At 40.5% G+C, this 14,380-nt stretch overlaps 1 protein-coding gene and 2 long non-coding RNA genes across 3 annotated transcripts in view; 1 reads left to right on the top strand and 2 right to left on the bottom strand.

Annotated features, from left to right (window-relative positions):
• Positions 1–14,380, top strand: part of LOC141325730 (uncharacterized) — a 430,496-nt gene that overhangs the window by 101,941 nt on the left and 314,175 nt on the right. The gene's annotated exons all lie outside the window — the stretch shown is intronic.
• On the bottom strand, positions 1,128–3,378 carry LOC141325743 (uncharacterized). The gene is made up of 2 exons (XR_012353833.1): positions 2,510–3,378; positions 1,128–2,419 (listed from the first exon to the last, which is right to left on the bottom strand). It is a non-coding gene; the product is annotated as an uncharacterized lncRNA (long non-coding RNA).
• On the bottom strand, positions 9,686–11,301 carry LOC141325745 (uncharacterized). Its single transcript, XR_012353834.1, has 2 exons — positions 11,068–11,301; positions 9,686–10,977 (listed from the first exon to the last, which is right to left on the bottom strand). It is a non-coding gene; the product is annotated as an uncharacterized lncRNA (long non-coding RNA).

Genomic DNA, 14,380 nt, shown 5'->3' with positions numbered 1-14,380 from the left:
GTTTAGTATCTAACAGGAATTTTTTTTGTACGTCTGTAGACGTGCAAATCTGGTTTAGTATCTAACATCTAACAGGAATTTTTTTGTACGTCTGTATACGTGCAAATCTGGTTCAGTATCTAACGTCTAACGGGGACATTTTTTGTACGTCTGTAGACGTGCAAATCTGGTTCAGTATCTAAATGTCTAACGGGGACATTTTTTGTACATCTGTAGACGTGAAAATCTGGTTTAGTATCTAACGTCTAACGGGGACATTTTTTGTACGTCTGTAGACATGCGAATCTGGTTCAGTATCTAAATGTATAACGGGGACATTTTTTGTACGTCTGTAGACGTGCAAATCTGGTTCAGTATCTAAATGTCTAACGGGGACATTTTTTGTACATCTGTAGACGTGCAAATCTGGTTTAGTATCTAACATCTAACAGGAATTTTTTTGTACATCTGTAGACTTGCAAATCTGGTTCAGTATCTAACGTCTTAACGGGGACATTTTTTGTACGTCTGTAGACGTGCGAATCTGGTTCAGTATCTAACGTCTAACGGGGACATTTTTTGCACGTCTGTAGACGTGCAAATCTGGTTCAGTATGTAAATGTCTAACAGGGACATTTTTTGTACATCTGTAGAGGTGCAAATCTGGTTTAGTATCTAACATCTAACAGGAATTTTTTTGTACATCTGTAGACTTGCAAATCTGGTTCAGTATCTAACGTCTAACGGGGACATTTTTTGCACGTCTGTAGACGTGCGAATCTGGTTCAGTATGTAAATGTCTAACGGGGACATTTTTTGTACGTCTGTAGAGGTGCAAATCTGGTTTAGTATCTAACATCTAACAGGAATTTTTTTTGTACGTCTGTAGACGTGCAAATCTGGTTCAGTATCTAAATGTCTAACGGGGACATTTTTTGTACGTCTGTAGACGTGCAAATCTGGTTTAGTATCTAACATCTAACAGGAATTTTTTTTGTACGTCTGTATGTAGCAGGCTCCCTGGTGCTATACTAGCATGAAACTTTTGAGACTACTTAACAGTTCAAGATTTTGGACCAGATCAGAAGACTACATCCGCTCATGAGCCAGCGTTGCAACGAGACAAGGGAAATAACCACAGACACAGGTTGTAGTTATCAAAAGTTAAGGATTTTCCTTATTTGTATTTGATTGTGTATAATAAAACATAAAATATCGACAAACAATACAATAGGTTGTTGTTTTCTTTAAAAGAAAAACTGAAATAAATCGGTTTCAACTTAATTGATTCCTGAGTGTTTCCTTCTGAAACTGCTTAATTAAACTCAAATTTATCTTTTAACTTCTCTTGTTTCACTTTTTATATAAAATCTGTACACCAAATTATACTCTGTATTAGGAATATAAATTGAATTTACCCTTTGAGTTGCTTTTGTTCAAAATGTCTTATTGCTGTGAATAAACCCAAAACAGAATAGCAATTATAACAAAACAATGATCAAAACAAAAGAAATAACAATTTTCCAAACCCTTTCAATTGAGTGTTTTGAGATAATTTAGCTTACTGAGGTAAGCCTAACTCAGTTCAAAGTCCATGTAGGAAGGGGAAAACGATCCTGTCTTCCGCAACAATGTCCAATGAAAGTGCATGAAATAATCCTACCACTCCGATGCTTTACAACGATCGTCCAAGTTCAGAAAATGGCCTGGCTCGCCAGTTTCTGCCAACGTGATGCTCTTCGTAGATGGCAGAAACACACACACACGCATAAAGAAGTCCTGGAACTTCTCATCCACTCCAGTGATGCACTCAGATACAGGAACTCAATTGTGGTGAAAAGAAAAGGAGAAGGAAAAAAACCCAACCTTGCAAAAACAAGGCAAAAGCACAATTAGAATTAAACAAATCCCATTTGACAACTTTAACATTTAAACTATACATTTTCCACATGTAAAGCACAGTAATATGCAATTATCAATGCTCATTGTTTTTTCCTAAAACATTCTTTTAACAGAACATCACATTAATATTGAAAATAACACTTTCAATTAATCCAAGGGCACTCATACACTTACAGCTAATAGCACATGGAACCGCATGGCTAGCTTAATCCCTCGTGTGTACTACGTTACAAACGTCACATTTATTGCCCATGTAATTTAACAAAACACCTTTAAAGCAGCAACTCGTAAATTTAACTAATATATAAACTCATATTATACCTCTTTGCACGTTTTTGAACACTTTTATATAACATATAAATCGTGATGTCATTTGAATTCAATCAATCCATCCAAAAGAGTGAATAATATTAACTCATATGAAATAACTATTAACTCACTTACCAAGTAAAAGTGATATCAACTAGCAAATCCTTGATGCAACGCAGAGAGGTTGTTTTACACTGATCTCAGATGCAGTTTCTCAGCTTTCCGATTACTTTATGGAAACAATACAACTCATTAAGCAACTTCTTCCTAATAACAGCGGTTTTTTAACTGAAATAACAGCATTTAAGTTAATTCTTACTGTTCTCTTTCTCATATCCACTCCAGAATCACAATTTTAGACGAACCACTTCTCTGTCCGCCATTACGTGAAAACACCGTTCTCCTTCGCTTGAACGATTGCGAATGATGCCATCCACAGTGGGCGGGGCTACATTCAGCTTTTCTCATTTACATATTTAGATATATGCAATTTCGATTTCATAAGTGTGAACATTTTAGTTGTTTTTATTCATATTTAAATCTAAAACTATGAAATAATATATATATAAAATAAATATAGAAACATCTTATTATCTTTGGTATTCTGGGTTACACTCTCCCCTCTTAGAATATATGCACGTCCCGTTGCATCTACACATGAATTACAGAAGAAGTAACAGACTCTTCCAGAGAAGAACTAAATGCTTCACTTAAACCCTGCAGCAAGGACTGAATCACTAAGGTTAGTGGGTTGCCTAACTGGGGATATTCAAACTTTTTAGGGGGACGTCTCTCTCTCTCTGAACGTCTGGGGCCAATATTGTCTTCAGTGCTAGTGCCCCTGTCCTCATTTAGGATGTTTCCAGTGTGACTCACTTCATCTGTGATTGCAGTTCTGTCTTCAGTCTGTAACTCAGAATTGATTGGAACCATCTCAGCCGTTTGAGTGGGGGATTCATTCAAGAGTTCAGAGAGTTGTTCTGGTTCCGATCTTAGCTTCACAGAGATATCTGGTGGAGTACAATGTGATTCCTGTTCATCCTCACATATCTCCATTCCTAGAGACTCATCCAGTTTTCCTTCCACAGGTTCTTCTAAATTACTCTCAACAGGTTCCTGAGCTGGTAAGTTTTCTCCAGTAGGATCAAAGACTGGTAAATCAGTTGCATCCTCTCGAACACAAGGTGAGTGGCCAGTGATGATTTGAGTTTCAGAGCCTAAAATCCTTTCAGGTACATAACAGAGAATTTGCTCATCTGCAGACTCTGAGCATTCAGAAATGGACTCTGTCTCCTGTATTTCCTCATCATTAGGAGAAGTTCTGGTTCTAGGCCTTCTGACTATTTCTTGCTCTGATTGGGATTCAGATTTGCGTGGTTGCAAAAACCCACAGGGCAGTAGCAAATCACGATGCAATGTTCGGAAGGGACCGTCTTTTCCTTCTGGTTGCACTGTGTAAACTGGGAGATCGTGAACCTTTCTGACAACCACATAGACATCTTGTTCCCATTTATCAGCCAGTTTTTGTTTTCCCCGCAGTCACACATTCCTTACTAAAACTCTATCACCCTCATCCAGAGTTGAAGTAATCACTCGCTCATCAAATCTTCTTTTATTACGCAGTGCTACTTTCCCAGCATTTTTGGTAGCCACTTCGTAACTCTCTCGCAACCGATTCTTTAGATTTTGCACATATTGAGAGTGTGACTTGGCAGGGGTATTCACTGGCAGTCCAAAAGCCAAGTCAACGGGCAAGCGGGGCTGACGCCCAAACATGAGTTCGTAAGGCGTATATCCAGTGGTGTCATTGCGGGTGCAGTTGTAAGCATGCACTAAAGGCTTTACGAACTCTTTCCACCGAGACTTCTTTTCACCTTCCAATGTTCCTAGCATTTGGAGGAGTGTTCGATTAAATCGTTCCACCGGGTTACCCCTCGGATGGTACGGTGTGGTCCTTACTTTTTGAATTCTTGCGACTTTACACAGCTCTTTTATTGTGCGCGACTCAAAGTCTGCACCTTGGTCGCTATGCAGTTTCTCAGGAAACCCATAGTGTACCAAGAAATTGTCCCACAGGTTCTTAGCGACAGTTTGGGCAGTCTGGTTCTGAGTTGGTATCGCAATGGCATACTTGGTAAAGTGGTCTGTGATAACCAGTATGTTTTTGGTGTTACTCTGGTCTGGCTCCAGAGAGAGAAAATCTATGCATACCAACTCTAAGGGCCTGCTGGTTTGGATGTTGTGTAAAGGAGCTGCTCTGTCCGGTGGTGTCTTTCTTCGGACGCAGCGTTCGCAAGTTTTGATCCTTTCCTCCACTGCCTGTGACATTCTGGGCCAAAAGAACCTTGATCTGACCAAGTCTAGGGTCCTTTCAATGCCCAGATGACCCATATCATCGTGAAGGCTCCTTAATGTCATGTCTCTCAATGTGGCGGGCAGCGCTAATTGATATTGAGAGGCTCCACAATCCTGCCTCTTCCTGTACAACACGCCGCCTCTCAGCTCTAGTCGGTTCCACTCCTTTAACCACAAACTCATGGTAGCTGAATGATCTCTCAGATTACATGGTTTCACTCCACTCTCCATCCCTTCTATAATCATGTTAATTTCTGGATCTTGTCTCTGCAGGTCAGCTAAGGCAGCTTCTGAGAGGTGAGGGAGATCTGGAAGACCATGATTTTCTTCATGCTGGAATTCATCTGGAAGAGCATCCACATGGTGAGTTAAGGATTCGACCAGGGTAAGTGAAGAGTGAGGTGAGCCACAATCTTCAGATGATCCGATCACCTGATGCCTTTCACAGATGGCTTTAATGGTTTCATCCATGAGAGCAGATGACTCAACCCCCGTTTCCATGAGATGATGTAAGGTGAATTGTCTAATTCGTTCTCTTTCCTTTTGCGAGGTCAGGTCATCTAGAAGCTCGCCGTGCGGCCGTCTGGAAAGCCCATCAGCGTCCTGATTCTGGCTACCAGCTCGATACTGCAGCTTAAAGTTGTAAGTTGACAAGCTGGACAACCAGCGGTAACTGATGGCATCTAACTTTGCTGTGGTTAGGATGTATGTCAGAGGGTTGCTATCCGTTACGACAGTGAATTCAGCACCATAGAGATAGTCGCTAAATTTAGAGGTGACAGCCCATTTTAGCGCTAAGAACTCTAATTTGTGAGCAGGGTACCTGCTTTCACCCTTGGTTAACCCTCTACTGGCAAAAGCTATAACTCGCATCTGCCCCTCCTGCTCCTGATATAAAGCAGCACCGAGCCCAGTTGTACTAGCGTCGGTATGAAGCACATAAGGGAGTTTGGGGTTGGCAAAGCCCAAAACAGGTGCAGATGTGAGCTTGCCAATTATGGAGTCAAAGGCTGTCTGGCAGTCTAAGGTCCATCGATCAGAGAACTTCTCTTTGGGGTCAAAGTATTCTCCATCCTTCCGTTTCCAGTCACGACTCCTCCAAACCGGAGGATACCCTGCCGTGAGGTCAGTGAGAGGTTTAACGATCTTGGAGAAGTCACGAATGAATCTCCGGTAATATCCGGCAAAGCCTAAAAAGGACTTCAATTCCTTTAGGTTCGTTGGCCTTGGCCATGTCCTCAAGGCTTCGACTTTCGCCGGATCAGTCTCCACCCCATCCTGTGAGACTATATGCCCCAAATACCTCACTGATTTCTGAAAGAACCGACACTTCCCTGGAGACAATTTTAATCCATACTCCTTAAGCCGATCGAAAACTTGCAGCAAGCGAGATTCATGCTCCTCTAGGGTCCTGGAAAAGACAATAAGATCATCAATGAACACCAGTACTTGTTTCCTGTTCAAGTCTCCCATACACCGCTCCATTAATCTTTGGAAAGTACTCGGCGCATTGGTGATCCCTTGTGGCATTTTGTTGAATTCCCAAAACCCAAGTGGACAGACGAACGCCGTTTTACATTTATCGGCCTCCTCCATGCCAATCTGGTAAAAGCCAGACTTCAGATCGAGCACCGAGAACCATTTCGATCCTGTGAGCGTGGAAAAGACCTCCTCCAAGTTCGGTAAGGCATAGGCATCCTTTATTGTCTGTGAGTTGAGTTTCCGGAAGTCAATGCATAGCCGTACCGTACCATCCTTTTTGCGGACTACTACTATGGGCGAAGCAAACGGAGACTCAGACTCACGGATGATGCCAGCTTCCAACAGTTCTTGAAGGTGCCTTCTTACAGCGTCAATGTCTTGGGGATGGATGGGTCGGGCTCGATGTTTAAATGGTGTCTCATCACTTAACTTTATCTGGTGTCTGACTTTCTCAGTATGTCCATAGTCAAGGTCGTGTAGAGAAAAGACTTCAGGCATGGAGTTCAACAGTTTCGATATCCGCTCTTTCCAACTCGTGGGTAGGGGGGAATCACCAAAGTCGAAGGAAAGGTTAGCACAGGCAGGTGTTGTATCCTCAACTTTGTCATCTAAACTCTGATTCTGACCTATGACTTTTTGAACAGCATGAATCTGTGCTAATACTGCTTTAGGAGGGATTTTTATGTCGGTTTGAGCTGCATTCCTCAGTAAAACGGACAATTTGGAGGGACGTTTACGAGGTAAGATGTGCAAACAGTTTGCAATTTGCAGCCCACTTGGCAAAGGAATCGATGGTGGCTCAAGCGTGACCCACTTCTCTGTGTGGGGTCCATGTAGGTGAACAAAGCAGTCCAAGACGATTGTGCTTCCTGCAGGCACAACTTCAGGGGAATTGCCCCTCAGCTTCAAATAACCCAGAGTCTCACTACTGGCTTGTCTCCACCTAGTGTCTAAAACTTTAAGTACGGCCTGGTAACCATGGAAGCTTGATTGAAGATCAGAAACATTCTCTTCAGCACACTTTCTGTAAAGAACATCTAAGGAGTTAGTTCCTACTAAAATTTGGGAAATACTTGTCAAATCTGGCACCACAAGGGCCAGGGTAGGGATTTCAACTTCTGCTCCTATGAATGCTTTTGGGAACTTCAAGGTTAACTCAATGTACCCTAGATATGGTACAGCCTGTCCGTTAGCTCCTTCCACTTCCAGCAAATTTTCCAATGGCTTCAAGGGGAAATGTGACAAATTTGATTCATAAAATGACTGAGGAACAGTGGTCACCTGCGACCCTGTGTCCAAAAGGCAATCTACTTCTCTTTCTCCAACGGTTACTTTAGCTGTGCATTTTATTCCCACTAGCCCCTTTGGCAAGCGTTTCAATGGTGGTACACTATGATTGCACACATCAGATGTCTGCTTGTAACATCCAGGGCGACAGTCTGAACGTTTGGTCTCCATATGCCCTGCTACAGAGACCCCTTTTAGTTTAAAGCCTGGGCGGGCTTTCCGTACAGAGCGTCCCATTGGCTTTGCAGCTCCTTTAACTTAAGTCGCTTCTCTTCAACTTTGGAAGGATTTGCAACACTTTCACAGTTGATTGCCAGATGGGCATCCTCTCCGCATCGGAAACAGTACCCAGGTCGCGGTCTATTAGCTCTTAATTGACTCTTCCTGGGACTCCTGTCTATCTCAGTGTTGTGCAGCCTTTGCATGGGAAAAGTTTGATGCATCTTCTGAATGGCACTTTGAGCTTGCAGCTCTGCAATCTGACATTGTAGCCTTGCAAATTCTGACTCATCTGCATAGCTTCGGTTCAGTCCCTGGGCTACTGAGGCTTTAACAGCGGCTACTTGGGTGCATAACTCTTCCACCATATTCTTTAAAGAGGTCAACTCAGCTTTTTCAGAATGACCCTTTGGATTCTTTTGATCAGGAGACTGCTTTAAGGCAGTAACTTGAGCTTGAATTTCTGCAACTTGTTTCTTTAAAAGGTTAGTTTCAGAATTATCAAAGCTTGGTACCTCACATGAACAGGCTGATATTTGGTTAGAGGCTACCCGTGACTTGGGGTAGGCATTATGGGGCTTTGTTATCCCAAGATGCTTCCTCATTCGTTCCTCTTTAGAGGCGTGCTTGTCTTCTTGGGTCCGAATGAGCACTACTAATTCAGCAAAAGTAGGTGGTTGGACTTCTTTTTTATCAAGCTGGAGGTCAGCAATAAGATGATTGTCCCAACATCCTCTGCAGAATTGTTTCAATAGATAACGATCGTGCTCACCTTCTGCTATGCCACCTCGTCTGACTGCTGCACTCAGAATGACTTGTAAGCGATGCAGATAGTCTGATGGTTTCTCACTCTGATTCTGTAGAGTGCCCATGAGTTTGGCCAACAACTCGTCTCCGTCCTCGACAGAACCATATACGGACTCTAACAACTCAAGGTACACAGCAGGTAGGGCTGGAGGGCGCACGTGTTTCACCACATCAGCGGCTGGAGGTAGGAGACTGTCTAGAATTTTCCGTGTTCTGTGCAAGTCAGAGATGGACGGATCATTTAACAAGAAGTCAACACTCGCCCGCCAGGTGTCGAAATCGGGTTCATTGGGGGGACGTGGACTCCTCCCCGAGAAAACTCTCAGACGGATTGATGTTTGCTGTGACATTGTAGCATCACTCGTTTTCACTATGTGTTCGACCACCATTCTCTGGACACTGGGTGGGTCCAAAATATTTGTGGGGAAACCGGGGCAGGTTGTCACAGTAATATCATCAGTGGTTGTTTCTGGAGATGGGGGAGACACAAATGTAGTTTTATACTTGGTTGGGTTTTTAGGTTCTGAGCTTTGATTTTCTGTGACCTTTAAATTAGTCAGATTGGAGGTCTGGGAGCTACTCATTGGTGGTGGGTTGGTGGCCTCTGCATTTGGAGAGTCACTGTCAAAACCATAGCAGCTTGCATGTTGAGATTCTATTGGGGCTTGACTTAAGGAATGGCTTTCTTTAAGCTTCTCCAATTCCTCTTGAAGCACACTTTGGAAAGTCCTACCACTCTCTTTAGCAATGGCTTTCAATTCTTCAAGGTACCCCTCAGTGGCGGTGCAGCTAGCAGTCTGGGTGTAAACAGTAGATAAGGCACGCACTCGGAAGGTAACAGCTGGGTCAGAGAGACTCCCCAAAGTTAAGGGTAATAAGGGGGACAAGCTTTGCATGGCTGAGTTGTGATTATATTCTACAATGACACTTTTGTGAAATTCGGAGTTTGGGTCATCAATTACTAGATTACGGTTTATTGAACCATACCTCTTCAAATACGACTCTAACTCATTGTCTACTTCAGTTGACGTGAGGCCTTCAACTATGAGTGCATTTGTTACGTTAACATTCTCTCGCTTCACAATTTCCATTGTAACGGTTGAAAATTTCAAAGACTTGTTTTTCTTGTTTTATAATTTCCCTTTTCTGTCTCTTTAACAGTAATTCTCGTTGCAAAAACTGACTCCTGGCTGGCTCGCCAACTTGTAGCAGGCTCCCTGGTGCTATACTAGCATGAAACTTTTGAGACTACTTAACAGTTCAAGATTTTGGACCAGATCAGAAGACTACATCCGCTCATGAGCCAGCGTTGCAACGAGACAAGGGAAATAACCACAGACACAGGTTGTAGTTATCAAAAGTTAAGGATTTTCCTTATTTGTATTTGATTGTGTATAATAAAACATAAAATATCGACAAACAATACAATAGGTTGTTGTTTTCTTTAAAAGAAAAACTGAAATAAATCGGTTTCAACTTAATTGATTCCTGAGTGTTTCCTTCTGAAACTGCTTAATTAAACTCAAATTTATCTTTTAACTTCTCTTGTTTCACTTTTTATATAAAATCTGTACACCAAATTATACTCTGTATTAGGAATATAAATTGAATTTACCCTTTGAGTTGCTTTTGTTCAAAATGTCTTATTGCTGTGAATAAACCCAAAACAGAATAGCAATTATAACAAAACAATGATCAAAACAAAAGAAATAACAATTTTCCAAACCCTTTCAATTGAGTGTTTTGAGATAATTTAGCTTACTGAGGTAAGCCTAACTCAGTTCAAAGTCCATGTAGGAAGGGGAAAACGATCCTGTCTTCCGCAACAATGTCCAATGAAAGTGCATGAAATAATCCTACCACTCCGATGCTTTACAACGATCGTCCAAGTTCAGAAAATGGCCTGGCTCGCCAGTTTCTGCCAACGTGATGCTCTTCGTAGATGGCAGAAACACACACACACGCATAAAGAAGTCCTGGAACTTCTCATCCACTCCAGTGATGCACTCAGATACAGGAACTCAATTGTGGTGAAAAGAAAAGGAGAAGGAAAAAAACCCAACCTTGCAAAAACAAGGCAAAAGCACAATTAGAATTAAACAAATCCCATTTGACAACTTTAACATTTAAACTATACATTTTCCACATGTAAAGCACAGTAATATGCAATTATCAATGCTCATTGTTTTTTCCTAAAACATTCTTTTAACAGAACATCACATTAATATTGAAAATAACACTTTCAATTAATCCAAGGGCACTCATACACTTACAGCTAATAGCACATGGAACCGCATGGCTAGCTTAATCCCTCGTGTGTACTACGTTACAAACGTCACATTTATTGCCCATGTAATTTAACAAAACACCTTTAAAGCAGCAACTCGTAAATTTAACTAATATATAAACTCATATTATACCTCTTTGCACGTTTTTGAACACTTTTATATAACATATAAATCGTGATGTCATTTGAATTCAATCAATCCATCCAAAAGAGTGAATAATATTAACTCATATGAAATAACTATTAACTCACTTACCAAGTAAAAGTGATATCAACTAGCAAATCCTTGATGCAACGCAGAGAGGTTGTTTTACACTGATCTCAGATGCAGTTTCTCAGCTTTCCGATTACTTTATGGAAACAATACAACTCATTAAGCAACTTCTTCCTAATAACAGCGGTTTTTTAACTGAAATAACAGCATTTAAGTTAATTCTTACTGTTCTCTTTCTCATATCCACTCCAGAATCACAATTTTAGACGAACCACTTCTCTGTCCGCCATTACGTGAAAACACCGTTCTCCTTCGCTTGAACGATTGCGAATGATGCCATCCACAGTGGGCGGGGCTACATTCAGCTTTTCTCATTTACATATTTAGATATATGCAATTTCGATTTCATAAGTGTGAACATTTTAGTTGTTTTTATTCATATTTAAATCTAAAACTATGAAATAATATATATATAAAATAAATATAGAAACATCTTATTATCTTTGGTATTCTGGGTTACATGTAGACGTGCAAATCTGGTTCAGTATCTAAATGTCTAACGGGGACATTTTTTGTACGTCTGTAGACGTGCAAATCTGGTTTAGTATCAAACATCTAACAGGAATTTTTTTGTACGTCTGTAGACGTGCAAATCTGGTTCAGTATCTAACATCTAACGGGGATATTTTTTGTACGTCTGTAGACATGCGAATCTGGTTCAGTATCTAAATGTCTAACCGGGACATTTTTTGTACGTCTGTAGACGTGCAAATCTGGTTTAGTATCTAACATCTAACAGGAATTTATTTTGTACGTCTGTAGACGTGCAAATCTGGTTTAGTATCTAACAGGAATTTTTTTTGTACGTCTGTAGACGTGCAAATCTGGTTTAGTATCTAACATCTAACAGGAATTTTTTTGTACGTCTGTATACGTGCAAATCTGGTTCAGTATCTAACGTCTAACGGGGACATTTTTTGTACGTCTGTAGACGTGCAAATCTGGTTCAGTATCTAAATGTCTAACGGGGACATTTTTTGTACATCTGTAGACGTGAAAATCTGGTTTAGTATCTCACGTCTAACGGGGACATTTTTTGTACGTCTGTAGACATGCGAATCTGGTTCAGTATCTAAATGTATAACGGGGACATTTTTTGTACGTCTGTAGACGTGCAAATCTGGTTCAGTATCTAAATGTCTAACGGGGACATTTTTTGTACATCTGTAGACGTGCAAATCTGGTTTAGTATCTAACATCTAACAGGAATTTTTTTGTACGTCTGTAGACGTGGAAATCTGGTTCAGTATCTAAATGTCTAACGGGGACATTTTTTGTACGTCTGTAGACGTGCAAATCTGGTTTAGTATCTAAATGTCTAACGGGGACATTTTTTGTAGATCTGTAGACGTGCAAATCTGGTTCAGTATGTAAATGTCTAACGGGGACATTTTTTGTACGTCTGTAGAGGTGCAAATCTGGTTTAGTATCTAAAATCTAACAGGAATTTTTTTTTGTACGTCTGTAGACGTGCAAATCTGGTTCAGTATCTGAATGTCTAACGGAGACATTTTTTGTACATCTGTAGACGTGCAAATCTGGTTTAGTATCTAACAGGAATTTTTTGTACATCTGTAGACTTGCAAATCTGGTTCAGTATCTAACGTCTAACGGGGACATTTTTTGTACGTCTGTAGACGTGCAAATCTGGTTCAGTATCTAAATGTCTAACGGGGACATTTTTTGTACATCTGTAGACGTGCAAATCTGGTTTAGTATCTAACAGGAATTTTTTTGTACATCTGTAGACTTGCAAATCTGGTTCAGTATCTAACGTCTTAACGGGGACATTTTTTGTACGTCTGTAGACGTGCAAATCTGGTTCAGTATCTAACGTCTAACGGGGACATTTTTTGCACGTCTATAGACGTGCAAATCTGGTTCAGTATGTAAATGTCTAACGGGGACATTTTTTGTACATCTGTAGAGGTGCAAATCTGGTTTAGTATCTAACATCTAACAGGAATTTTTTTGTACATCTGTAGACTTGCAAATCTGGTTCAGTATCTAACGTCTAACGGGGACATTTTTTGCACGTCTGTAGACGTGCGAATCTGGTTCAGTATGTAAATGTCTAACGGGGACATTTTTTGTACGTCTGTAGAGGTGCAAATCTGGTTTAGTATCTAACATCTAACAGGAATTTTTTTTGTACGTCTGTAGACGTGCAAATCTGGTTCAGTATCTAAATGTCTAACGGGGACATTTTTTGTACGTCTGTAGACGTGCAAATCTGGTTTAGTATCTAACATCTAACAGGAATTTTTTTTGTACGTCTGTAGACGTGCAAATCTGGTTCAGTATCTAAATGTCCAACGGGGACATTTTTTGTACGTCTGTAGACGTGCAAATCTGGTTTAGTATCAAACATCTAACAGGAATTTTTTTTGTACGTCTGTAGACGTGCAAATCTGGTTCAGTATCTAACATCTAATGGGGATATTTTTTGTACGTCTGTAGACATGCGAATCTGGTTCAGTATCTAAATGTCTAACCGGGACATTTTTTGTACGTCTGTAGACGTGCAAATCTGGTTTAGTATCTAACATCTAACAGGAATTTATTTTGTACGTCTGTAGATGTGCAAATCTGGTTTAGTATCTAACAGGAATTTTTTTTGTACGTCTGTAGACGTGCAAATCTGGTTTAGTATCTAACATCTAACAGGAATTTTTTTGTACGTCTGTATACGTGCAAATCTGGTTCAGTATCTAACGTCTAACGGGGACATTTTTTGTACGTCTGTAGACGTGCAAATCTGGTTCAGTATCTAAATGTCTAACGGGGACATTTTTTGTACATCTGTAGACGTGAAAATCTGGTTTAGTATCTAACGTCTAACGGGGACATTTTTTGTACATCTGTAGACGGGCAAATCTGGTTTAGTATCTAACATCTAACAGGAATTTTTTTGTACATCTGTAGACGTGCGAATCTGGTTCAGTATGTAAATGTCTAACGGGGACATTTTTTGTACGTCTGTAGAGGTGCAAATCTGGTTTAGTATCTAACATCTAACAGGAATTTTTTTGTACATCTGTAGACTTGCAAATCTGGTTCAGTATCTAACGTCTAACGGGGACATTTTTTGTACGTCTGTAGACGTGCAAATCTGGTTCAGTATCTAAATGTCTAACAGGGACATTTTTAGTACATCTGTAGACGTGCAAATCTGGTTTAGTATCTAACATCTAACAGGAATTTTTTTGTACATCTGTAGACTTGCAAATCTGGTTCAGTATCTAACGTCTTAACGGGGACATTTTTTGTACGTCTGTAGACGTGCGAATCTGGTTCAGTATCTAACGTCTAACGGGGACATTTTTTGCACGTCTGTAGACGTGCGAATCTGGTTCAGTATGTAAATGTCTAACGGGGACATTTTTTGTACATCTGTAGAGGTGCAAATCTGGTTTAGTATCTAACATCTAACAGGAATTTTTTTGTACATCTGTAGACTTGCAAATCTGGTTCAGTAT

The sequence above is a fragment of the Garra rufa genome, chromosome 2, assembly GCF_049309525.1.
Source record: "Garra rufa chromosome 2, GarRuf1.0, whole genome shotgun sequence".
Classification (NCBI taxonomy): Eukaryota; Metazoa; Chordata; class Actinopteri; order Cypriniformes; family Cyprinidae; genus Garra; species Garra rufa.
Note: the sequence above shows the minus strand (reverse complement) of the source record. Positions and strands in the feature narration are given on the sequence as shown.